This window comes from Indicator indicator, chromosome 1 (assembly GCF_027791375.1).
Source record: "Indicator indicator isolate 239-I01 chromosome 1, UM_Iind_1.1, whole genome shotgun sequence".
NCBI lineage: Eukaryota > Metazoa > Chordata > Aves > Piciformes > Indicatoridae > Indicator > Indicator indicator.
In genome coordinates, this window is record NC_072010.1 from 79,099,198 (window position 1) to 79,124,262 (window position 25,065).

Consider the following 25,065-nt stretch of genomic DNA (forward strand, 5'->3'; position numbering starts at 1 on the left):
TCATCCATCATCTTGATGAGAGCTGAAACCTATTCCTTCATGAAGGGAGACATACATGGCATTCAATTAACACACTCAGTGCATGAGTAGTGAATTCAGAAGAGCACACAGCAATGTTGCAAATCCTCATGCAATGGATAAGACCAGTTTCAGTATAGTACTGACAAAAAATTTTATTAAAAAAAACCCTAAAACCTACACAAAAACAAAAACATAAGCCTCCCTAAAAATCTATTGCCCTATCTAGGAAAGAAAACCAAAAGCACACCTGCACATATTAGGTGCTTCAGTGAGGAGATAGCCAAGTATGTATTATCAGAGAATGCATCTGAAATGGAAATAGACACTAGTACTCAAGGTGCACTCAGTTTAGCTAAACTTCCTTCCAGAACTGAGAAACAATTTCCAGAATACAGACCACTGATCCATAAGCAAAGGTTGCAAATAAAACTGAGACAGGGAGAATCAATGTCTGAAACAAGTCTGAAAGAGTCATGGACAAATCCTTAGTAAGGCAAATACAATATGTTTTACAAACAGGGGAACTGTTGAGCTGAAGCTAGTTCCTCAGTGGAGCTCCTTAAGGGTGTGTCTTGGAAGAATCAGCTGTTTCTTTATCATCAGCAGCAGGAAATGCTGGTGAAATGGATGGATAACATAAAATTTGGAAATATTGTGTTGTTAACACGCAGGTGAATGATCATTCAGGGAGAAGTGGACTAGAATGATCAAACTGAGAATGGTTTGATCATGAAATAACATAAAACATAGGATTTGAATCTCAGCATTAACTATTATGAACAGACAACTTGTCAGTTAAGAGCAACAGTGACAGGAAAAGAACTGTGTGCGTCAGGTGTTCACAGGATGCATATGACTGCTAATGGGATGTGGCAATGAACAGGAGAAATAAAATCCTAAGGTACAGTGGGGAAACACTTCCACTGCAGACAGAGAATGATGAATAGCACCATATAGCTCATAGTGAGATTTAATATATGAAACCTTGTGAAGTTCTGGTTACTATTGCCAAGGAAAGATTAGTTAAGACAGAAATAAGTGTAGGGAGGAACATGGACAACATGAGTACAACAGGAAATATGTGCCTATATATTAATTTAGGCTGGACACTGACAGTGTATTCAGTGTGCAGAGCCAACAGGAGCATTGGTGGACAGGTAATGAGTATGGTTTCATGGCTGGACTCTGTAAGACAGTTTTCTGCAATACCAGTGGACAGGACCAGCATTTCAGAAGACATGCCATATTCCAGCTCTTGAGGTTTGCCATGGTCTTCTTATGCCTTGTTAAATTAATTTATTACAGTAAAAAGGGGGAAGTAAAATACAATAGTTCTTACAATTGAAAGCTCAACCTCTCAGTAAGTTTTCTCTGAAAGTTCCCCAAAATTAGCATCCCATAACCATCTTAGGGAGCTGCTCCTAGCCTAATATTTCTAAATGTAGAAATCTCTACTAATTGCAAGTCTTTTTCTCTAAAGACCTTAGTACAATGATTTTTTTTCAAAGCCTGTAAGGGGAATCATATGCTAAGAATATTCAGTAGCATTTATATATTAAATACTACATTCTTACTATGCCATAGCAACAGTATAATTCTCAGAATTTGCACTCTTGTATGAGAGAGTAATAAAAATTAAGATAGTATCTCACTGGCACTTCTATTCTTTCATTAAATATCTAACTTTTCATCTCTTTTTGTATCTTCATCCATCTCTCTTTTACTCATTATCATTCTTCTGGCACTGACATTTTCAACCATACCATGGAGAGTATGTCTTTCTGCTGAAAGAAAGGAAATAGAGATCCATTCAACAGAGCTGCTGTTTTTCACTTCACCTGCAGCGGTACTTTAGGCTATCAAACAGGGATCAATACTCGTTTCATTGTACTAGGTGCTCTGTGAACAGCAGCAGAAAAGCAGCTCCTTTTCCAAAAGCTTACTTCATGATATGCAGGTTGGACACACAGGCAAAGTAAGAAACGGAGGACAGTCAACTATAGAGGCATTGACAGACATTATTTTTCTGACAATTCACTGCATTATCTTGGCATGCTTCATCTAGTCCCATAATCTCTTTATAAATTACTAGTGCTAATAGTTATGTATGTACAATTCACTTTGTCCCTGACAAATTAGGGAAATAATATGGAAGTCCAGTTTATGCATCCATCACTTCAGTGCAGACCTGGGAAGTGTACTTGTTGTGGCACATTGTCACATCATACACTGACTGCTTTTGCCTTACATTTTTTAGCTAAAAAAGGATTAAAAAATTTGTTAATGAATTTTTATCTAATTAGTCAAACCACTCAGATAGAAGGTACTATTTCTTACAGCAGCCACCACATTGACACTGTGGCCTTCTTGATGTATTTTTATGCACTAATATATTTTCAAGCACCCCTCCATTGTTATTCATTGGGTTAGGTGCAGATGTTACTGAGTCAAAGGGCTGACTGGGAGGTTTGCTCTCTTTCAACATAGTAGTCATGAGAGCAGTCAGAAGAGTAAAATCATCTACAAAGACTGAAAGAACTGGTGACACTTTCTCTCAGGAAAAAAAAAATATATAGAAGGTGCAATAAAACATAAAAGGATACCACAGCGACAAAAGGAGAAATCTGTGCTCCACATCCATGATGAATAGGACAAGAAATAGAAGAACTGAACTTCTAACCTGTATCCTTCTCTCTCTCTTGCTGCCTCCCTCCTGCAGTCTCACCTAGGATTTGATTGATTCTTGCTTGATTTGCCAAATAAGGTAGAATGGGCTACAAATTTGCTCTCTTAATGCATATAATCAAAGCTGCCCCTGTTATACAAAGGGTGAGAGCTGGAGAAGCGAAATCTGTGCTGACCCTCAGGCCTCTGGGGTGACTGTATCAGGTGAAACATAAACAATAGTATCCAACATGACAGAAAATAGCATATCAGATCAAAAATTAAAAACTAAATCTGTCTGATAAATTTACAGAGGTCAGCAGTTTTATCCTGGCTTTTCCTTTCAGACAAGAAAAGCCTTCACTGAATGAAATTATTGGGTGAGACTGAGCACAGTCCTGGACTTTCATGAATATAACAACAGGCATTTTTCTACAGTATTCCTAGGGTATATAGATTACTTTTTTTTTTTTTTTAATTTGAACTGTTCTTTCATTATTTATGCTTCATTGGAAGACAAGAAAATCAGATACAATAATTTTTCATGGTTTGTGTACCTTACTATCTTACCTGGTTTCTTGTAGCATGGTCATTACATTATTACTTGAGTCTTTTCAAATGGCAAACTTTCTTCTTCCTCTACTGCAGTATCTATTGGTGAGCATAGTGGTATACAGTATGGAATATCCTTTTGGCCTGTTTGAGTCAGATGCCCCATGCTGTGTGCCCTCCCACGCTCTTGCACACCTCCAGCCTACTTGCTACTCTCCAGGATAGAGTGAATAAGTAAGTGTTGACCTGGTATTCAGCAACTGTTCAGCAATAGTCAAAGTATTGCTGCATTATCAACAGTGTTAGGGTGCAAAGCCAAAACACAGCACCAGTGGACTGCTATAAAGAAAGTTAGTTCCATCCCAGTCAGATCCAGTATGAGGACAAGCAGTGTTGTTTGAGAACAGCTCTTGTCTTGTCTCAGTAGCCACGTGATGATGCCTATTACCAGCTGGAGCATTTTCTAGGTGCAGTTTTCTGGAGGAAATCTTCTAACTTAATTTCTTCTTAAAGATCTCCAGTTGTGCACTCATGAACTGGTCTATAACCTGAACCAGTGCTTAGTGAATGTTTCTAAGGAGCACAGCTCTTCTGAGCTGTAACACTAACATGAAAAGTATGGAGTGTATTCCCAGCTCTGAGCCATCCTTATACCAGAAATTCATACCTCCTGGCAGAAGTGTTATGACAAAGCACAAATTTGGATTTCTTGCAGCCACAGTTCATCAACCAGGTATTAGCCACCATGCAAATGAGCTTTTGAACTGGGGAAACAGATTACTAAAGAGAGTGTGAGGCTAACTTTTTGCTGTCCCTGACAGAGAAGTAGGAACCAGCAGCAGTGAGACAGGTCTAACAACTGGAAACAGTGTTCTTAAAAAAAAAAGAAAGAAATAAACAAACAAACAAATAAATAAATAAAAGGGAAAAAAAAGAAAGGTGAATGAAAGTAATTCCAAGATGAACTATAACCTTTTTTCTGGATTTGCTTTGTTCTAGTTTTGGGGTTTTTTCCTTGATGTTGGTTTTTTGTTTGTTTGGTTTTGATACTTTTGTAAATGAAGCAAATTGAGAGGGCTAATATGAACAGCAGCTATGCTGTGTTGTTAATACAGGGACTTCTCAAGAGGAAGCTGAGAGCTGTGTGCTTTTCTCTGGAAGGCTGAAGAGCATTCTGTGCACATCCAGTAACACAGTGAAAATTGCTTGCTTTGTCATACGCATAATTTGGTTGGTCTTTGCAATCAAAGAAGAAAGAACAAGATGTTGATCTTTTCTGATATTCTGCCTCAAAGCATAAAGCTTCTCTGAGAAAGAGGCTTTGTTTTAATCTCCATGAAGAGGTTTCTGACAGCTTCTTGTGGCAAAGGCAAACCAGCTGCCCAACCACTATTGCTTATTGCAGTTACTTTCTCCTCTCCTGAGAGGCTTACCCGGCTGTGTGAGCAGCACCCACAACTTGCTAGGCAAGTCCAAAAAACAGGGCTTGGTGCCAGGGGAAGGTTTGCATCTAGCATGAAAAGATGTACGTGCTGCATCACACACAACCACAGAGAAATGTGGAGGTTTTGATTTTGTTTTTCCTGTGGGTATATATGAAGAGAGCTTTCTGTTGCAATATAGATTCTTTATGAAAAATAATTAGATGCAGAAAGGGCCTGAAGGAAGCCAGGGGGAAATAATCTAACTCAGGGATGTTCCATGGCAATTAGGAATTTACAGAGACAGTGTACATGCTAATGAGCATCTTCTCTGCTACCACGTCCTTTCTGATATGCCCAGTGCCTTAAAGAGAACAAATAATTTCTTTATGCTTTTCTACTTCAAAAATTGTATTTTAGAGTATAGAAGGAAGTAAAGGAGAAGGACGGCTGTGCAACGTTAAGAGAAAAAATAGTCCCCAAAATTCCCTAGTGTAAGCTACAATGCAAAGATGTAAAGGAGGAAAAAAAAAAAAAAAGGAAAAGAAAAAAAGCGGGTTGGGAGGAAAGAGGGGGGAAGATTGTCCAGTTCTTGTGTTAGGCAGGATTTTTACATTTTTAAAATCCTACTACTACTGGCAAAGGGGGGTGGGGAAGAGCAAGGGAGAGGGAAGTGGGGGAGGGGGATGGGAGAAAAGGAGGGTGTATTAGTTTAGTATTCTCACTAGTCCTCTAGAAAATGCCAAGAACTGTACCAAAGGCATCCCACATCTCTTCCTATTACACCAGAATGAGAGCCTGAATCACAGAAAAAGATGCTTCTTGCCTCATTAGGGCATGAGAGTCTCACAGAAAGAGACACGAGCTGGCAGAAATAGCAAGCAAGGATACCTGCAGTGCATTTCCCATTACTGCAGCACACCCAACTAGCTGTAAAACATAAGACAAAAACCCCCAAACCATTATGGGGAAATAATAGATATGCCATTACTGAGGCAATTTCTTTCTTCTTGTATATCAATAAAAAAAGAAGGAAAAACATAAACAGGATGTTGTTACATGTTAACCTCTTTTGAAGCAGAATTATCTTTTAGGTATTCTTAAGATGATTCGGAAATGCCTCAGCATTTTTACAGTGACATAAGGCACTTGAAGCTGGATTGCAAGCTGATACCTATAGACAGAAAGACTGCTGTTGTCACTGTCTGGCAACTTAGATTTAGATTACAATCCCTTCATTGCAGTGACCTTCATGATAAGTTTTGTGTCCACACAGATCAGCCACGATAATTTTATTTTCTTTCCTAAAGATGTAATTAAAAGGGAGCACAGATCTAATGGATGTCACTTTCTCCTGAATAATAAGATGATCTCTGAAAGCTAAAGGGGGAAAAAATTGTTTACAGAAATAACAGAAAAGTTAACAGGATAAGTGAAGGGAAAAATCCTTTTTTTTTTTATTAGCTTATGTAAATCCTGCTCTCACATTGCTGATCATATTGGTAGAGATGCCACCTGTCAGGCTGGAGAGGCAATAAAGTACAAAGAGAGATATTAAGGATGTCAGAAGAGTGTTTACAGCTACCAACCATCTATGCTCATCTGCACAAAAGCAAGAGCAGCAGTTCAGTTTTGGTGAAACCAATACTGATGAGAAAACAGCTTCCACTGCTCAGCAGAGAACAGGAGAGAGACACTTCTAAATGAAGCCTCAAAAAAGCCTCTCAGGTGATGTAGGCAATTGAGACTTCACATGATGATACCCAGAAAATGCTGTAGTTATACTGCACCTGTGTTCTCCATGCCCTAAAGCAGAATGCATTGCAACAAAGGCAAGGGATGCATTAGCTACAACTCTGCCTCTCCTGTTTTCCTGGTTAAAACTAATGGTGGGTGTACTTCACAGTGCTTTTGGTATAAAATATATCATAGCAATGTTTTCCAGCCCAGTTACTGCTCTGTCAAGAGCAAATAATGCAGCATTTGCTAGGGATTTTTTGCCATGTTCTTAGGGCTGGAGGGAAGAGATAGTATTGGGGGATTTCTTCCTGTATGTGATAAGCTGAGGCTTGAATCACCTTTGGGAGATTGGTTTCATCTTGCAAAATAAAATACACCCCTTCCAACTTTTTTGTCCCTCCTGTGCTTTTTGCTCTTCATGAAACAAGGGTAATGAGAAGGAAACATCCTGATGCACAGCCAGCCAAATAATGCCATTAATCATACCAGTCTTCACAGTCAAATTGAACTGCTTTTACTCCCTGTGATGGTCTTCAATTTTTCTTCACAAATTCTCCACACACCCCACCTTTTCCCAGACTACATCATTTCTTTTGAGGTCTGGATCATCACCACTCTCTGCCACCAAAGTGCATGAGCCACCCCAGCTCCTAAAATATTGAGGCAATTCCCTGAGAAAGCTGAAGAAGGGAGGAGAGCAAATATCCTCAAGGGCAAGGAAGGGCCCAGATATTTCTCTTTTTTTATTGTTAATTCTGTTACTGTGGGATATTCTGCTGCACTGGAAAGATGACTCTTCCTTTCACCACAGACAAGCCCCATTCATCTGAGGAGGAAGCAGGCATGCTGGCTTCTTCAGCACTGCATATGTATGTTTCAGATCAAGTGTTTTCTGGACTGGGAAAATTAGGCATTTTTATCAGTGGTCACTGTGGCTTCTGTCAGCTGTGATCATGAACAGTGCTGTACTTATTTCTTCTGCCCTTGAGGACAGGAAATGACTCACCTTTCTGTTTCATAACTCTACCAGACAGCATTTTTAAAATGTTCCTAGTCAAATAATCAGGAATGATACAAATCTCCCATTTTTGTCTGCTGAAATCTGCAGAGTCATGTACAGATATCCGTCTCCTGCTCTGCCTCCACCACCCCTTGGGACTCTTCCTCCTGACTCTTTCCACCAGCGCTTGTGATGGATGGGAACAACTTTGCTCCTCATTTGTCACCCTTTTCTTTCTTCTTGTTTCCTCATGGATCACACTGTTCCTCAGTTCCATTTTTCCTCTTGCAGCCAGCCTCTCCCTCTGTTTCATCCAGTCACACTCATCAAGGCACTGTATCACACATCAGGGAGACTTCAGTTAGTCAAACAGGATAGAAACCCTTGAGTTTCGTGTAAGGAACTGCCTTTCTCCCACTTCATCTTTACATTTTTGTCTAAGCCTATCTGTACCTCTGAATTCACCTCTATTTTCTGTTGAGCAATGTTTCATACAGAAATAGTTCCAGAAAATCTTTCTCATGAATAATAGATCTCTTAAATTATTCATGTAGGCATTTCCACTATCTCTTCTTCTGTTGAGGTAAAAATGTTAGACTAAACAGAGCAATGAGTTGGAGGAGCACTTCATGGTATTTCTGTTTGGCTTTGCTTTTCTCACCAGTGTTTGTCTTGAAAGAAAACATGATTATGTTTGAAGCCCAAATAATACTGACAAAGCACAACATAGTTGCTTTTGTTTGTTGCCTTTTTATCTGATTTATTTGTATTTCTGAAGAGTCTTGTAATACCTTGATAACCCCCTGGTGATTATTTTACAAGAACTTTAGTTGTTAATTAGGTAGTGCATACAGATTATAAATATTCCCTTAAAGACCTTTCACTCAATTATGTGAAGACACCAAATATGTATAAAATTAAGTCAAAGTAATTTACTTTAACCCAGCATGGTAAATAACAACTAGAGGTTTTATCAGAAATCAAATGCTAGCTTCTGAGCTGGGGAAATGAAAGCAATTATAATTCTGACATTTTTAAGAAGAACGTTGAGTTTCTCTCAAGCCCTCTTTCTTGGGGTCTGGTTGGAATCAGATCTCTCTGACTTCTGAGGCTCCACTTCACTTTTGCTACAGACCCTCAAAACAGCTCAGTGTATGTATACTTCAAACAGCAGTCCTTTCCAAGGGTGTGAGAAATGCAAGGATGCTTATAGTGTGGGGCAAGGATTTTGCTGAAGGCATTGACCAATTATTTGATCGTGTGATTGTTTTTATTTCAAGTATATATTTCAGATCTTTGAAATAAACAAGAAGGTCCATCATCAGAATTTGCCAGTATGAATTATTTTGAAACTTGATTAGAAGTTAAAGGAAGGAAATCTTTTTCTACCTTGCTGGAATCGCAAAAAAAAAAAAAAATCAGTAATCAAAGCAGATTTAAAAAAAAAAGGCAGAAAACATCCAGGACGTATTTTCTTCAATTCATATCAGAAGAACAGCAATAGCTGATTATAGATTAATCACTATAAACAACGTTTTCACTTCATCATGGAAGGAGATACACATACCTGTTCCAGTTCAATTTGAAATATCATATTATCCTGACAAGCTGAAGAAGTATAGAGAAAATATTATTTTAAATGGTGCCTTCTTCTGTTTCAGCAGATCCCCCAGATTTCTTTAGCTAACAAATGTTCATACTTGTTCTAAATGTGTCTAGAAAAACAGTACTCCTTTTCTTTGGTTTTATGGATTTTTTTCAGATTTATCGTGTACATACTCATTCCCAGAGAAAAACTGCAGAAAGCTTTCATGATATACATAGAGATATGATAGAAATATTGAGATGAGATTACAGAGACAGCTCTTCAATGAAATAGCAAACTGTTAGCTTAGCAACCTGCCATCATAATCCTGGATTTTTAAATATTTCCAAAGAGGTACCATTTTGGGAGGAGACATAGAAACTAAAGGGTCAGTAAATAAAAAGTACTGTAAGTAATATTTTCATACCATATGTTATTATATTGTCAGTATCTCATCCCTTCTTTATCCCAAGAAAAGCATTTCACTTGCATTGTGGCTCATTCTTCCAGCCGGAGGGTATTACATAACAACTGAAGAAGTCACAGCCATGGATGTGAACCTCTGTGAATCTCACGCTCACCTGAAATTATTTCCTGACCAAATACTCTCACTCTTTCAGAGTCATCTGAGACTACAAAAGGCCCCAGTGATTTCAGGGACTTGACTTTGCACAATAAAATACAAATCAAACACATTTAGGAACCACACAGATCCTACACTGGAAGCAAATAATTATTATCTATTGCACTGGTGATAACTTCTATATTTATTTGTGAAGGGCTTCTAGTTACAGTTTTCAGTCACTTGTTAATCTGGCAGGTCTTAATTGCTAAGGCTATATTCTTGTCCTTAAAGATTGCTTGAAAATGTTTATTGATAATTCCATGGACTATCTTAGTCTCACATTTCTGTGATGATTTTCCTGTTGGCAAAAGTCCGAGATTCAGAAGTTCATTAAAGAATGCATATTTTTTGTTGAGAATCTAAAGTGATGAGGAGATAGAATTGCTTCAATGTTTTGCTAATACTTTTCCCCTAAGTGGATTTGTATGGTACATTAAACTAAATGGCACTGACTTGATGTTCGGTCTGGACCTTTGAAGTATACTGGATGCCATTTGATATTAAGCATTTATGCTAACTCAGATGCTTTGGTTTTGCTGCACCTCTGAGTTGGGCAATGTACCATGAACAATAAAGAAATGCACCTACCCAAAATAATTATGTGGAAATTCCTGGGTATGGGGGCCAAGGGACCGGTGTCATTACCACAGATTTAGAATTATCCTGTAATATAGCTCAGAACTCTTGCTATTCTGTAAGGCTTTACAACATTGTCCTAGGAAGTACTCAGACTTTGTTCTCTCCTTTTTCAGGAAGGGCTGGCTAAAGAATTGGCTGCAAGGTGCACAGGGTCAGTGTGGCAGCCCAAAGCCTGCCAGAAGCTCCCACTGTCTAGTCCTGTCTTCAGCCACCTTCCAGCTGCCTGCATGTCGAATTACCATCCTCAACCTCTCCTCATTAGGTGAATGTGCACCACATCACATTTTTCTTTACCCTTTACTCTGCCTTTCAGGCATTACATTATATCTCATATCTGCATAGAAAATTCACCTGCTTAATGTTCCCTGCATTTTTACCAGCTGTCGACAGGATGTGTTTTCTTCTCAGAGCTCCCCCACTCTTCCCCTTTTCTCATCTGGTTAAAATATCTTAAAATCTGTCAGTCAAGGAAGAGCAGATAACAAACTTCAAGTGACCCCACAGTGTCACATTTGAGCACAATGCTGTTGAAACGACAGCTGGAAAAGGAGGGCTGAATCAGGTGCAAACTATACGACAGCAGAATAAAAGTTTTTTCAGCTTTACGTGCAAATAAGAAAGTGCAAAATGTATGGCAGAGAGTGTTCCTCATTAGCTTCTCAGATTAACTTAAGTGGACATTTTAATGTACATTAACCTTTTGAAAAACAAGCAAACAAGAAAAAAAAAGAAAACCCAAAACCAGCCACCAACACAAAACAGTTGCACGCTTGGTATTCCAAATCAAAACTACTAATATTACATAATGTCTGGTAGAGAGAGTGTGTATGAAATGCATATGTGGTACATGTAGTGTAATTTAAAAGCCATGAAAAGATTTAACTAAAGAATAATTCTCTAAAACCTAGAGAAATGCCTAGATTCCTGTATGAGCAAATAACTCCATTGTGTGCACTTGGTGAGTCACCACTGCAAGCAGGAACAACCTTTGAGTGGAAGCTCTGGGAAATCAGCTTCCAGCGTTTAGCATACTGAAAAAAATTACTGTTGCTAGACAGCACTAAGTAATCAAATACAAACTAATGTGGCTATATATCTATCACAGGCTCATGTACCTTAATGAACAGAAAAGGAAATTAAATGCATTTGTGAAAGAGTATCTGACAGAAGTCACCGAAATTATTTGAACATCCAGGTAATGACTGCAGCAGCCAGTATGCAGAGAGGAAAAGAATGTTTGTCTCTTAATTTTGTCTCTTGCTATTTTTCCTGATTTCAAATAAATTGAGGTTGTAAAAATTCTTCCAACTTACTTATTGACTTAGGGCATTCTTAAACCATACAAACTTTGATGAACTTAACACATCCTAACTGAATCTTAATTTACATATTTGTAACCACTGCTGCCATGAAACAAAAACTAATTTCCTTATTGTTTGCTTTATAATGTTTCACATTATACATATCCATAGCTTTCATCTTTATAAAAGCATATCTGCAATATGAATAAACTACCTACAAAGCAAGAATTGTGAGTTGAACATTGCTTCTTGATAAGAGTATCTCCAATGCAACTCTTTAAATGAAAGCCAGATTCACTACCCATCCCTATCATTTGTCTACTAGAGTGCCTTTGGGCCAGCTCTGGGACCACCTTTAATTATGCTTGGAAAAGCCTTGGCTTGGCTTGCATGGGCCAGCATGAGACTCAGCATTGCAGGCACCACCTCTCTGTTCACATCTGCATCAGCATTGCGAGACCAGCACCCACCTAGGTGCCTAAGGGGGTCTTGCATTTCTTATTTTCACTCTGAATTTGTCCACTTTCCATTTTCAGCATCTACACCTATCTTACTATACGCTGCTGTGGATCCTGTTATCAAAGTGTCATTCCCCATGCAAACCACAGATCAGCTCAGTTTCCCCTGAACAGCAAGGGAAGAGCAGCCTTTTACGCACGTTTTTCATAGAATCATAGAATCAGTCAGGGCTGGAAGGGACCACAAGGATTATCTAGTTCCAACCCCCCTGCCATGGGCAGGGACACCTCACACTACATCAGGCTGGCCAGAGCCTCATCCAGCCTGGCCTTAAACACCTCCAGGGATGGGGCCTCAACCACCTCCCTGGACAACCCATTCCAGGCTCTCACCACTCTCTTGGTGAAGAACTTCTTCCTCATGTCCAGTCTGAATCTCCCCACTTCCAGCTTTATTCCGTTCCCCCTAGTCCTATCACTACCTGATATCCTAAAAAGTCCCTCTCCAGCTTTCTTGTAGGTCCCTTCAGATACTGGAAGGCCACAATAAGGTCACCTCAGAGCCTTCTCTTCTCCAGACTGAACAGCCCCAACTCTTTCAGTCTGTCCTCATAGGAGAGGTGTTCCAGCCCTCTGATCATCCTACTGGCCCTTCTCTGGACATTTTCCAGCATGTCCATATCCCTCTTGTAATAGGGGCTCCAGAACTGGACGTGGTACTCCAGGTGGGGTCTCACCAGAGCTGAGTAGAGGGGGAGAATCACCTCCCTTGACCTGCTGGCCACACTTCTCTTGATGCAGCCCAGGATTTTGTTTAAATTCATGAGACCAAATTGAAAAAAAAGATGTTAAATAGCACAGGCCAACAGCCTATCCCCTCCAGTCTGCAACACTTGTTTGTTCAAGCAGTGCCTGTTTACAGTCACATTTTGAGGCTGAACAACCAGGCATTTTTTAAATAGCTGTAGTGACTACTGATTCTGCTCCATCCCAATTTTTTCTTTTAAGTGTTGTTTGATGTCATGTCACATGTTTGCTGGAAGTCACTATGTTACACTGATGTTAACACAACAACAAGTAATATGCTCAGAAATATACCAAATTAGTGAATGCTAATTTGAGTGCCCTTCTTTATTGTCAATTAAGAGCCATTTATGCTGGCCACTCCAGTATTTTGGCTGAGATAGACAAAAGCTTTACAACTGCCTTGGCATCATATTTATTAGCTGAAATTCAGACACAACATTAACTGGATTTTTTTCTAAGGTATTTTAAAATTGACATTAATGACTGCAAAGGTTCCCTGTACAGCTCTCCAGTATCGTAAGTAAAAAGCTTAGCTACCTAATTAAAGAATTAGTGAGCAAATTTATGAAGCCAAGTTTCAGTGGTTAAGAAAGACAATAAGCTGGTTTTGATGGATAAACTTGGATTTTTCAAACATATCTTTTCAGCAAAAAAGCATTCTGTTTCCTCCAAAATAGTTTATGTTAATAGATCATAATATCCTTTTATGAGAAAATCCAGGAGAAAGGAAATGTAAAAGAAACACATGAAAGCTTTTCCTCTGAGATTTTTCCATAATTATTTTATGGCAAGAAGCTGTATGGGAGTGTGGTGAAGTGATGTGCTTTGGAGCTGCTCTTTGAAGCTTTCAGCAGCAAGTGGCTTCCTCCCCAGCATGTGTTTTAAATGTTTTGCTGGATTACAGTCCACCTGCACAGAACTGTTCTGACCTTTTACCCTTTCAATATTTTAAACATTTGACCTGCTTTCCTTCCTGCAGTTTTGCTTCCGAGAATACTCTTGAAATAATTATGTAAATGTCATCTTAATGCATTTTCACTGCCATGTGCATTTTCAGCCCCCTTATGATGTTATCTTTTCAGAATGCCAGAAAAACGTGAACCAGATGTGCTGAAAACAAAATTCCACAGCAGGGGTTTCCTTCACAGCAATCATGATATGGAAGTTCTTAGAGGCTCACCATGAAGTAATAGTGATATTTTTAGTATCAAGAATATAACAGAGGTAATAGACTTTGAAGTATATTAAGTATGTATATATATATATATATATATATATATATATACGTGTGTGTATATCTATAAATATATAGATATAAATTTATACATACATTTGCTATGCTGAATGATACCAGTCTGCAAATACTTCAACAATGAAATAAAATCCAAACCAAAATTTCCTCTGTATTTTAAAATCTGCCACTAGTACTATGGATTTCTTTAATATTTATAGGCAGTTCATTCCCTGCATTCATTTATAAATACAGTAAAATGGTGACTAACAAAAGTTGAGCTATAGACTCTTGGGTTCCCATATACTTGTATACTGACATTCATTAGTCAGTTGACTTTTGAAATTGCTCCAACTGACTAAACACTAGTTCTATATTTGATTGCAAAAGACCTTTGGTTTAGACCTCCTGGGTGAAAGCACAACCAAGCCTTTCAGTCAAAGTGTCTGTTGCTTGTGACAGTGTGTTTATGTGTGTTGGACTCACTCCTAAACAGCATCATCTCTTCGCAATCCCAGTCAAAAGTGAGAATTGTACTGGCTTCTATCACTCTTCAGCACAGGCTGACTACTTATTCTACTTGCTTATATAGTACCCAGTGCTGTAGAAGTCAGACTGGAACTGAAGCCTTTAACCAGTCCTGAAGCTCGTGGGGCAGGGCTCTGCAGACAGTCTTTTGCTGTGTAATCCAGGTTAATAGCAAGTAATCGGCCCCATTTCTTCTTCTGCAGTAAATTTGAATTTAGCCATAAAACCAGTGAGAATATCAATGCAGAATGGCTATGGTTTCTATTAAAACTCCATTATGAGGAGTATATCCTATGCTTTGACTGAATGTGTTATGAAGTGAAGTAGTGCTGGTGCTAACTGATTTCATGTAGGTTTTCTGTCACTCGCCATCTGTAAAGAGGTCTTTCTCATTTTTGTCCCACAGACTCTGGTTTTTTTAAATAAACATCATGAATACTCTGAATACAAAAAGGTGTAAAAAGTTCTGTAGAGTTATGAGGAAAAGTCCTACTCTGACCCAGTGCATTAAACTTCTCAAGGTATAAAGTTAAAGTGATATTTTATAGCTTTTTGCAGAGATATGGAGAGATATTCTGCTTAGCGGTTTCATTCTTTCGTTATTTTTTTCCTTTCACTTTTTAATTATGTTTATACTGGGCCTGAGCCTTGCCCCATAAAGCTTGCCACAGACTCAGATGGTTATTCAATCTTTCGACAAAATGTTGGAGTTGGCCGCAAGCTCGCACACATCTGCCATTCGACCGCGGTGAATTATAGCTGGATTAAGGTGTGCCATGTCTTATTAGCTTAATGGTAACTGAGTTAGAAAAATCTGTGCTCTAATGCACAGATTTCTATAGTTGTTCATGACTGAAATTCTGTTGAAACTTCTCAGGGTTGTACATACAAACAGAGTCTAAAGTTTAAACAGAATTGGTTAAGCAATGCTGAGATGAGCAAATAGGACTCAAGTGCCATGTCCTCAGACCATGTTTTTCATATCTTTGATAGGATGACGTTTTCTAAGGCAGAAAGAACAACTTCAACACACTTTAGAAATCTGTCATAATCATATGGATTTGTAAAATACAGATTTAGAAACTTATTTTTAGTTGCATGTCTACAACAGAGGCTAAGTATCTTTCTGAATTGGTGCTGAACATGTCTGATTTGGACTAACACAATTTCTGTGGGCAATGCTTGTTTATGATGGAAAGAGAGAAATCAGTACTGTGGACTGCAAAACAGTGACTAAACACTGATGAGAGGTTTGACAAGGCTCTGATAGACTGGTGAGAATATTTCAGATAGAGGATGCAGGGGTGTAGTCTTGCAGTATAGGTTTAAAAGGAAGAGAAGCATGGGAATATGTTAAATTCTGATTCTCTGAAATGGCAAAATTTCCACTGAAACAATAAGACCAGAACTTCACCCTACATGTTATTGTGTATATTTATTGAAGGGGAAAAAATTATATAATTCTAGCTTACAGAAACTGGACAAATCAAAAGTCAGTGTCTTATGCAAGTTGTTCTGTTTGAAAAATACTATCAATAGGAACTTCTACTCAGCTTAGAACTTAATTATTAGGACTGCTGGATAATATATGGCTCTCTAAGTCATGAAAACATTTTTCAGTTGTCTTCAGAAAACACCTGTGAAACCAAACTCGTGTTCCAACAAGTCTGGCTTGATTTCAATCCTGAAGGCAGCATTTCTTGCTCCTCTCTTTTGTCCCTTTTCTCCAATCTCTGATTTCAAAGATAAATAGCCTTACAAGGGAGCCATGAAAACAGAAGGTGAGAGTGGGATGAGAGGAGCCTGTGAAACACAGAGAAGTGTATGATCTGACAGGGTGGACTGTGCAAAAAGGAAAGGAGACATTTCTTACTCTGGTCTGGTTCTCCAAGTTGTTCCCTAGTGCCAGCTCTGGGATACAGGCCGTGGCATCCTCCACTTCTCCCAACAGTCCTCACCTTGTAATGCTCAACAGTCGAGCCATTGTGTTCTGCTAGACCGCTTGGGCTGGCAAGAGATTTTTTGCTTTGTAAACAGACAAACTGTGCTTGTTTTCCCTTTTTTGATTTGAAATAAATAGGATTTAAGTTTTGAATACAAATAAAACTTAACATAGAATAAAATGTGCTTGCAGATGCCGAGACATGCCCCACCGCTCTATTAACTTTTTTGCACTTTCCCTGCAGAAGTTGTTTCTGTCAATTTATTTTCATTTCAGCTGAGCAAAAATGGAAGGAAAAAGCAGGTTAACACAGATGGTTGTCAGCAAAGTGATGACTGCAGCTGAGAATGAGTGTACAAAAATATACAGCTTGCTAAACTGTGTATTGTTTAGGTTCCATGTGTGTAAAATGTCAAAAGAAATAAAATTTGGAGAATATATTTAGAACTTTTTTTCTTAAGGGCTGTTAAAATTATTGTTGTAAAATGGAAAGGTGGTCATACGTAAAAGAATTATAATGCAGAAAACAGAAAATGGGACAAATCCTGCATTCAAAACTTCTAAAAACAGAAAAAAGAATAGCCTTTTTAATGCAAAGCTAAGCCCCTGAAGAAGTGATCTGGTCTGAGAGTTATCTGGGTCTTTTAAAAGTGCTGATCACCCACAGTCCTATTGCAGTCACCCAGAGTGATCATTCTATTTGAAAGTCAGACCGTTAATTTAGAGGTTTGAATGTGGGTTTTTGAACCCTACTTTTAGGATTCTGTTTTTAAAGGATCTCTTGGATCACACAAATGATGACAACATTGTGCTTTAATAGACCAAATAAACTTTGTGAGGAGCAAAATTTAAAATTATCCAAAATCAACTTCCTCGAGTTTGTGTGCTGCCAAATTCAAGGTGGGGACAGGCTTTGGCCACACTGGAAAGTTGCAGCACTTTAACTACAATTGATCTTATTTTAACTTAGATCTGTCTTGAGCTAAGGCTAAGCCTAGTGCAGACACACTGAAATCGATTGTAATGTTGCCTGTGTCAATTTAGCTAATTTAAATGTACATGCATTAGCAGATTGCATCAGTTCAACTAGATTGATCTTTAAATTGCTTTGTCTAAAGTTGTACCATTTCTAGGGAGCTGAGGATTGTGTTTGGAAGAGAGGGCTGACAAACCTGCTTACCTTTCTCCTGCCTCTCAGCTCTTCAGAGTACCACTCCAAACAGTTGATAAATGTGTATTAGTATAACCACCACCAACACATAACCATCATCAATTCATGCTCATAAAACTGTGCTAGAATTTCCTGAATACTCTCAGAAGAAAAGCCATTGAGTTGTGCACATTACTGCTGCAATTCTGCCAAAATTAGTTAAATTTTTAAATGTTTAAATTTAGGCAGAAATTTTGCCCATAGTAGACATAAACAATTATCAACGTGTTTTATAGTCAGAATTTCAGTAAATAAATCAGTGATGGTTTGTGAAAGTTTGAAGTCCTTTCTGGTTTTGATGTGCTGCCTCTATGAGCTCCAAGGAAGACTGACAATCAAGCATAAACCAATTTTAAATTGCATGTCCTTTCACCACCAGCTTTCAGAGCAGTGTAATCTCACCTTTCTTCAAGTGGGGCAAAAATCAGGTACAGAAAATAAGTACGAGATAATGAATTTCTCTTACTTTGCCTGATGATTAATAAATGAGGTTATTTTCCTCCTTGACTCTTGGAATTAGATGTGACTCAACACCTTAATACAATCAGCTTGTTCTGAAACCCTGATAATAGGAACCCATCTGCTTAGAGACATAAAGGAGAATTCATTATATGCCCAGTAATTACTTTCAATGAAACATAAAGAGATTGCATGCACAGCTTCTTAAACATGCTGTCAGAACAAATACCTTGATGTGTGGAATAAGAGGAATCCAAAAAGGTGATAGCTAATAATAACATTTAAAGGAAAATGTACATATTGTGCATACATGTATATATTGTGCATTATCAGCCCTGTCCCCAGCTGCAAAGAAACCCATCTTTCTGCAAGATTTCCAAAAGGTTATTGACAAACACCCCCACTGAAGACAACTCTTTTCTGCATCTATCTGTATTATGATGGACAGCAACTTGTATGAAATGGACATTTTCCTATGAAAGAAAGAAGAATAAAATGTCAGATTTTGATATCCAAGTTAGATGCCTAATGCCTGAAGCTTTTCCCCCAATCTGGCAAAGACTCCACCGCTGTCTCGGGGTGGAGGTTTTGTACACAATTGAACACATGGTGTTAAAGCCACATAAAGAATGGAACTGTGTGGCAGTTTTAGGCTGATGCCTAGGAAATTTTTCCACAGATTGAGTAGAAAGTGGTAGAATGTAAATAAATTACCATTGGATACAAAAGAAAAATAACGATAAGGTCTAAATAATCCCATTGGTCTGATAGCTAACATAAAGTTAGTTGTATAAACTAACTCTCTTTTCAGTTTCTTTGCTGTATCAGATACTAACTGGTTGCTTCTGCTGGCTTGCTGAACTTGGCTGCATTCTTCTTGTGGCTAAGTACTAACAAGCTACTCTCTGCTCTTCTCTCTCTTCCCTTGTATAGGGTGTGGGGGGGAGGGAGTGGGGGGAGGAGGGAAGGGAACAGAGAGGGGGAAGCTATTGGTAGCCCCTGGTTTTGTCCAGGAGGATTCTTGTGTTGTTTATAAATTGTAAATACATGTAAACATTGTATATTTTGTACACATTCATTGCATTTCATATTTCTAGATTGTAGTTTTACCTGTAAATGTAGCTGCATTTGTTTTCCATCTGATCTGGTCTGGCAATTTTGGTTTTAGGGTAATTTCAACCCACCACAAACTGTCAGGCTCTTTTAGTTTCTTTACTAGGGCAGGACTAAAGCCTTGAAGTATGAAGGAAAATAAGTTGGGTTGAGTGGTCAAAAGAAGGTGATTGGAACTTAATCTGGGAGGGGATGGAAAGAGTGAAAATTCCAGTTCTTTGGTCTTCCTGACATACCAGCCAGATGGTCCTCACTAATTATATTTCCTCTTGTGGTTTTAATTTTCAAACATGTATAAATATTTACAGTGGACTAAAATACATCTTTGTTTAAATATCACTTTTTAATTGTGTTTTATCCTTTGAACAGTACAGTTCAAACACTTTTCTGGATTATATTTTCGCTTTATAAGCCAATTTTCTCCACCTGCACTTCCATTTCATTTCTTTATGTCATCGCAGTGAGACACAGCATGCGAGGAGGCCCAGATTTTTGTGAATCGGGCTGGGTTTTAAACTGCCTAAATCTTCCTTTCAGCCAGGCATGAAGTTGCTAAAACAATTAACACGCCTGAGGTTGAAAATACACTTAAGTACTTTGTCAGATCAGGTCTTAAATAGGAGCTTATGCCAATAAATTTAAGATAGTTTTCTTTGACTTGGCTCTTTACATCTAAAACTTTCATGCTCAGTAAAACCAAGAATATTCTGGATACAGTGCTGAAAGGATTTGCTGGATAATTCTGTAGCAGCTAGATTTTCCAAAAGGTAATACCTTCTAAACATTATTAAATATCACTCTCTCAGAGGATTTACCCTTTGGGCACATGTGGAATATAACTATTCAGCCTTAACAGAACTCTTGGCCTAGTTACATTTTCCTTCTCTTTTAATTATATGATACAAGCTCTCACAATTGCTGTAATTAAATATCCAATGGCACTTTAAACCAATACCATTAATGACAGATTCTTGACAAAACTACAAGGAAAATTCTGTCTCCACTGAGACTGACAATAAAGCTGCCGCTGCCAGGACTTTGCTCTCAGATAAGGCCATTATATCATGCGTGCATAAATTCCTCCACCCGCCACCCGGTCTAGTAGAAGATGTCCCTGCCCATGGCAGGGAGGTTGGAACTCGAGGATCTTTAAAAGTCAATTCCAAGTCAAATCATCCTGTGATTCTATGATTTACAAATTTTATTGCAAAGTGGATGATCTAACTTTTGCTAGAAAGAAAATGCCTGTGTAAATGCCATGAGCAAACCTGTTACGTTGTCCTGGTGATTCTCTAAGGACTATGTACTTTGTACCTAGTGTTTCTTGTTCATTGCTGGGTCTTCTAGAAGTTCACTGATAAAGTTCTCTTGAAGTGGAAGGGCAAAATCATCCCTAAGTTGATAGATCTGGAGCACACACAAGGAAAAAATAAGAAGGCTTTATTGGGGTAGTTTGGGTTTCCACTGGTCTTATAGCTACCCCTTAGCAGGTTCTTCAGGACAAGTGGCTGCTCCAACCATAAGGGCCCCAGGGATGATGAGGATGATGAGACACCAGTGAAAGTGTTCAATGTTAAGCTGGATTGTGCTTTGAGCAACCTGGTCTAGTGAAAGATGTCAATGTCCCCATCGGGGGGTGGAGGGGTGGACTAGGATCTCTTCCAACTCTCATCATTCTGTGATTCTATGAGACTGTGGCTTCTCAAATGTTCACAGGACCCAGGTCTCGGGACCTGAGCAAAGCCTTCAACACTGTCCCACATGACATCCTGGTCTCCAAGCTGATAAAGTCTGGGTTTGATGGATGGACCATTCACTGGATAAAGAACTGGCTTGACAGCCACACCCAAAGAGTGGCTGTCAGTGGGTCTGTGTCCAAGTGGAGGCCAGTGACAAGTGGAATCCCTCAGGGACCAGTACTGGAACAAGTCTTGTTTAACATCTTTGTTGGTTTCATGGGCAGTGGCATTGAGTGCACCCTCAGCAGGTTTGCTGACAACACCAAACTGTGTGGTGCAGCAGACATGCTGGAGGGAAAGGATGGCATCCAGAGGAACCTTGACAGGCTGGAGAGGTGGGCCCATGTGGCTTGAGAGCAGCCCTGAAGAAAAGGGTGTTGGTGGATGAGAATCTCTACATGAGCACCAGTGTGCTCAGAAAGTCAATCACATCCTGGGCTGCATCAAGAGAATCGTAGCCAGCAGGTCGAGGGAGGTGATCCTCCCCTTCTACTCTGCTCTGGTGAGACCCCACCTGGAGTACTGCATCCAGTATTGCAAGAAAGATATGGATGTGCTGGAGTGTGTCCAAAGAAGGGTCACGAGGATGATCAGAGGGCTGGAGCACCTCTACTGTGGCGACAGACTGAGACAGTTGGGGTTGTTCAGTCTGGAGCAGACAAGGTTCCAAGGAGACCTTATTGTGGCCTTCCAGTAAGGGGCCTACAAGAAAGCTGGTGAGATACTTTTTTAGGGTGTCAGGTAGTGATAGGACTAGGGGGAATGGAACAAAAATAGAAATGGGTAGGTTCAGATGGGATGCTAGGAAGAAATTCTTCACAATGAGGATGGTGAGACACTGGAACAGATTACCCAAGGAGGTGGTAGAAGCCCCATCCCTGGATGTTTTTAAGGCCAGGCTGGATGTGGCTCTCAGCAACCTGATCTAGTGTGAGGTGTCCCTGCCCATGGCAGGAGGGTTGGAACTAGATGACCGTTGAGGTCCCTTCCAACCCTAACAATTCTATGATTCTAAATCCCTTCTCTAATGGTTATGTTCACTGGCTCCACCCCTAACTCCATCCAACATCTTCCACTCTCTCCCTTCACACCTGCTTCCATATCCCATCTTCAAATTCTCTTCACCTGGAAGGCAAGTGTACAGAGAAGAAGTGGAGATGCTTACACGCTTTGGGAAATGATGTGTCACAGCAGCTTGAAAGCATAGATGTAGCTTGTGCCAGAGGGACTGCCCTTACCTCGAAGCTTACAGGATTACATGGGTGCTGTCTGTAGCTCCGATGAAATTTTTGCTTAGCATGAAATGTGGCATAAATAGGTTATTTATAACTAGTAACACTGAACTCAATATTTTCCAAATCCTCTAAAGAAATTCAGAAGGGCGTGTGGTTGAAAACAACTTTGTACATTATCTGCTGCATTTTAATGTTGTTTGTTTTAAGATAAGCCCTGTGAGTTTGTACACTGTCATGCGGTGTAATCTGTTCTGCTATTAAATAGAGTTGAAGAAAACTTGAGTTTCTATTATTAACTGATATCAACTGTCTAGTTTGTCAGTCAGGAAGAATGATAGAAGGCCGCAGGGGTGTACTAGAGATATCGGGTATGCAAACTGTGCTACCGTCTACTATGATTAACTTTTATCTCGCATATCTCAGCATAAAAATTTGCCTTGGTAGTTTTCCTATGTCAAATTTAAAAAACTTGAAATATCACCTATCTCTCGAGGGTGTTGGTTTGGGTTTTTTCCCTCTGTTAGAGATTGTAAATAAGATCCACCCAAACACTATTTCGAAATACTACATTCTGAACCATGAAATTTAGATAAATGTAATGGATTGGCAACAGTTCTGGTTTGGAGCACAGATTGCTGAAACAGCAATAGAAACCGAGGCAGTACCTAGCAACTGGACTTGGGCATGTGTACTGATTGTACTGGTAAATATCAGATGTTTCACTCCTATTAAATTTATGGTATAATATTTTTTCTTCTTCAATGACTGGTATCAATATGAATGAAAGAAGAGACAGCATCAAAGTTGGAAATCATTCAGAGTATTAATTGTCTGTGTGATATCTCCAACTCAGATAAAATTTCCAGTTCCAAACAATGCTCATGGTGCAACAGAAAGAAAAATCCTAGGAGGAAATTTGCAATTCACTGTCTAGGGAATTTAACGTCACAATTCAACTAGAAGGAATCAATAATCTCAATCTGTCTGTGACATTCCAAATATTTACCTCCTGAAGTTGGTTAGGAGAGATAAAACAAAACCATGTGCAGGTTTCATCTTTTAAAAAAGAAATAAAGAGGTTTCCAACACCCAAAGGGCAAAATCCAGTCATACTTTTGTCATTTAGGAGCAGAGCCAGGTTCATATTAATATGACTGTGAGCTCCCTGTGTTCTGCTTCAAAAGCTTTCCCTGCCAATGTGTGAACTGGAAAAAAAAATCACAAGAGAAACTTAAGAAATTAATTTGAGAATAAAATAACATTTGTATTTGCAATAATCTATTCATCTAATTATTCAGGTCAAAAAACATGAATATTTAGTGATTTAGAGGAAATGTGAACATGCCTCAGTCTGTTTCCCAGAGGCAATAAAGGAAAGCTTTTCCTACATCTGGATTGGAGGGGTTTTTAGCCTTTTCAACAAACAAATCAGATCTGCTGGGAATCCAGATCAGTGGATATGGTGCTTTATTGTAAACTCATATGTCCTTGACACATAATCACAAGAAATATGACATTTCAAAACCAAAGCGTCTGCCAATAAAGAATCCATCATATGAAGACTTCTTCAAATTCCCACCAACATAGTGTACATTGGAGAATAAATGTTTTTCAGCTTGTAAGATGTCATGAGGTCTTTTTCCATAAGTTCTGTCAGTCTTTTTGAGTTCAGATTAAATGTCTCAAGCAGTTCTTTCCATTTGGGCATAGGCCTATCAGATACTTTTAGGTTATCGTTATCGTCATCTGTGACAACAGATGACAGATCATAGAATTAGATTTTATTTGAATTGTGTTGTCACGTAGCCTGACACATCAGCATGAGACCATTTAGCTTAATTCATCCATCACAGTTCTGCAGTGGATATTAGCAGGAAGCTGATATATATTTTCTTATTATGGTCTTAAGTCTTTAGTCCTGTGGCTCTGGTTCTGCCAGTCTGTCGATACATGACCTTTCAGCAAACTTCTTCTCTTTTCAATTTTTAATCAGTTTCTAAGATCTTTTTGATCTTTGACGAAGAGCCTGGACATTCAGGCTTCACTCCTTAAAATTTCATCAAATATTGGTTTTGAAGCCTAAATAAGTTTTGTGTCCTATGGAAAATATCTCATGTACAACTGTAATGCTGCTATGATCATAGTAGCAATGCAGTTTTTAGGCATGCCCTTATCAAGCTGGGTAATTTTGCAACATTCTTAAGATTCTCTATAATCCTTAAGAACAATCTTAAAAATATATCCATCAGATCAATTATTAAATCAATCTCTTTCAGGCTGATACTGCCCTGCCTGTAGTATTGTGTCTCTTAGGCTCAAGAATTTTGTCTATGACCATTGGATTTGCTTTTCCTACAAAAATGAGAATATTGACAGAACTGGCAGCATCAGTGCATGACCATTAATTTTCAAAGGGACAAATCCTTTTTTCACCTCCATACAGAAAAATATACAAAGAGCTGTTTCAGGTACATGTTCTGTGGTCAATAATGCCATAGGAGTCATTTCAGTATTATCTAGTCTCTAAACCTACCTGCTGATTTTATAAATATAAAAAAGGGATAGTTTAAAAGCAATTATAAGTCAATCCTTTAAGATAAACGAAATTTAGATAACTATATGATACACCATGAGCGCTATCATTGGCAGTTTTGCTTTTTGAGGGGAGGGAGAGAAATAGAGAAAGGTCAAAGACTAAATCACAGGGTAGCAGAGGGAGGTCAGTGGGGTCACAAGGATTTGCTGCTTTCACAAAGGACACTGCAATCAGTAATCTGCTGTCATGCTGCACATAT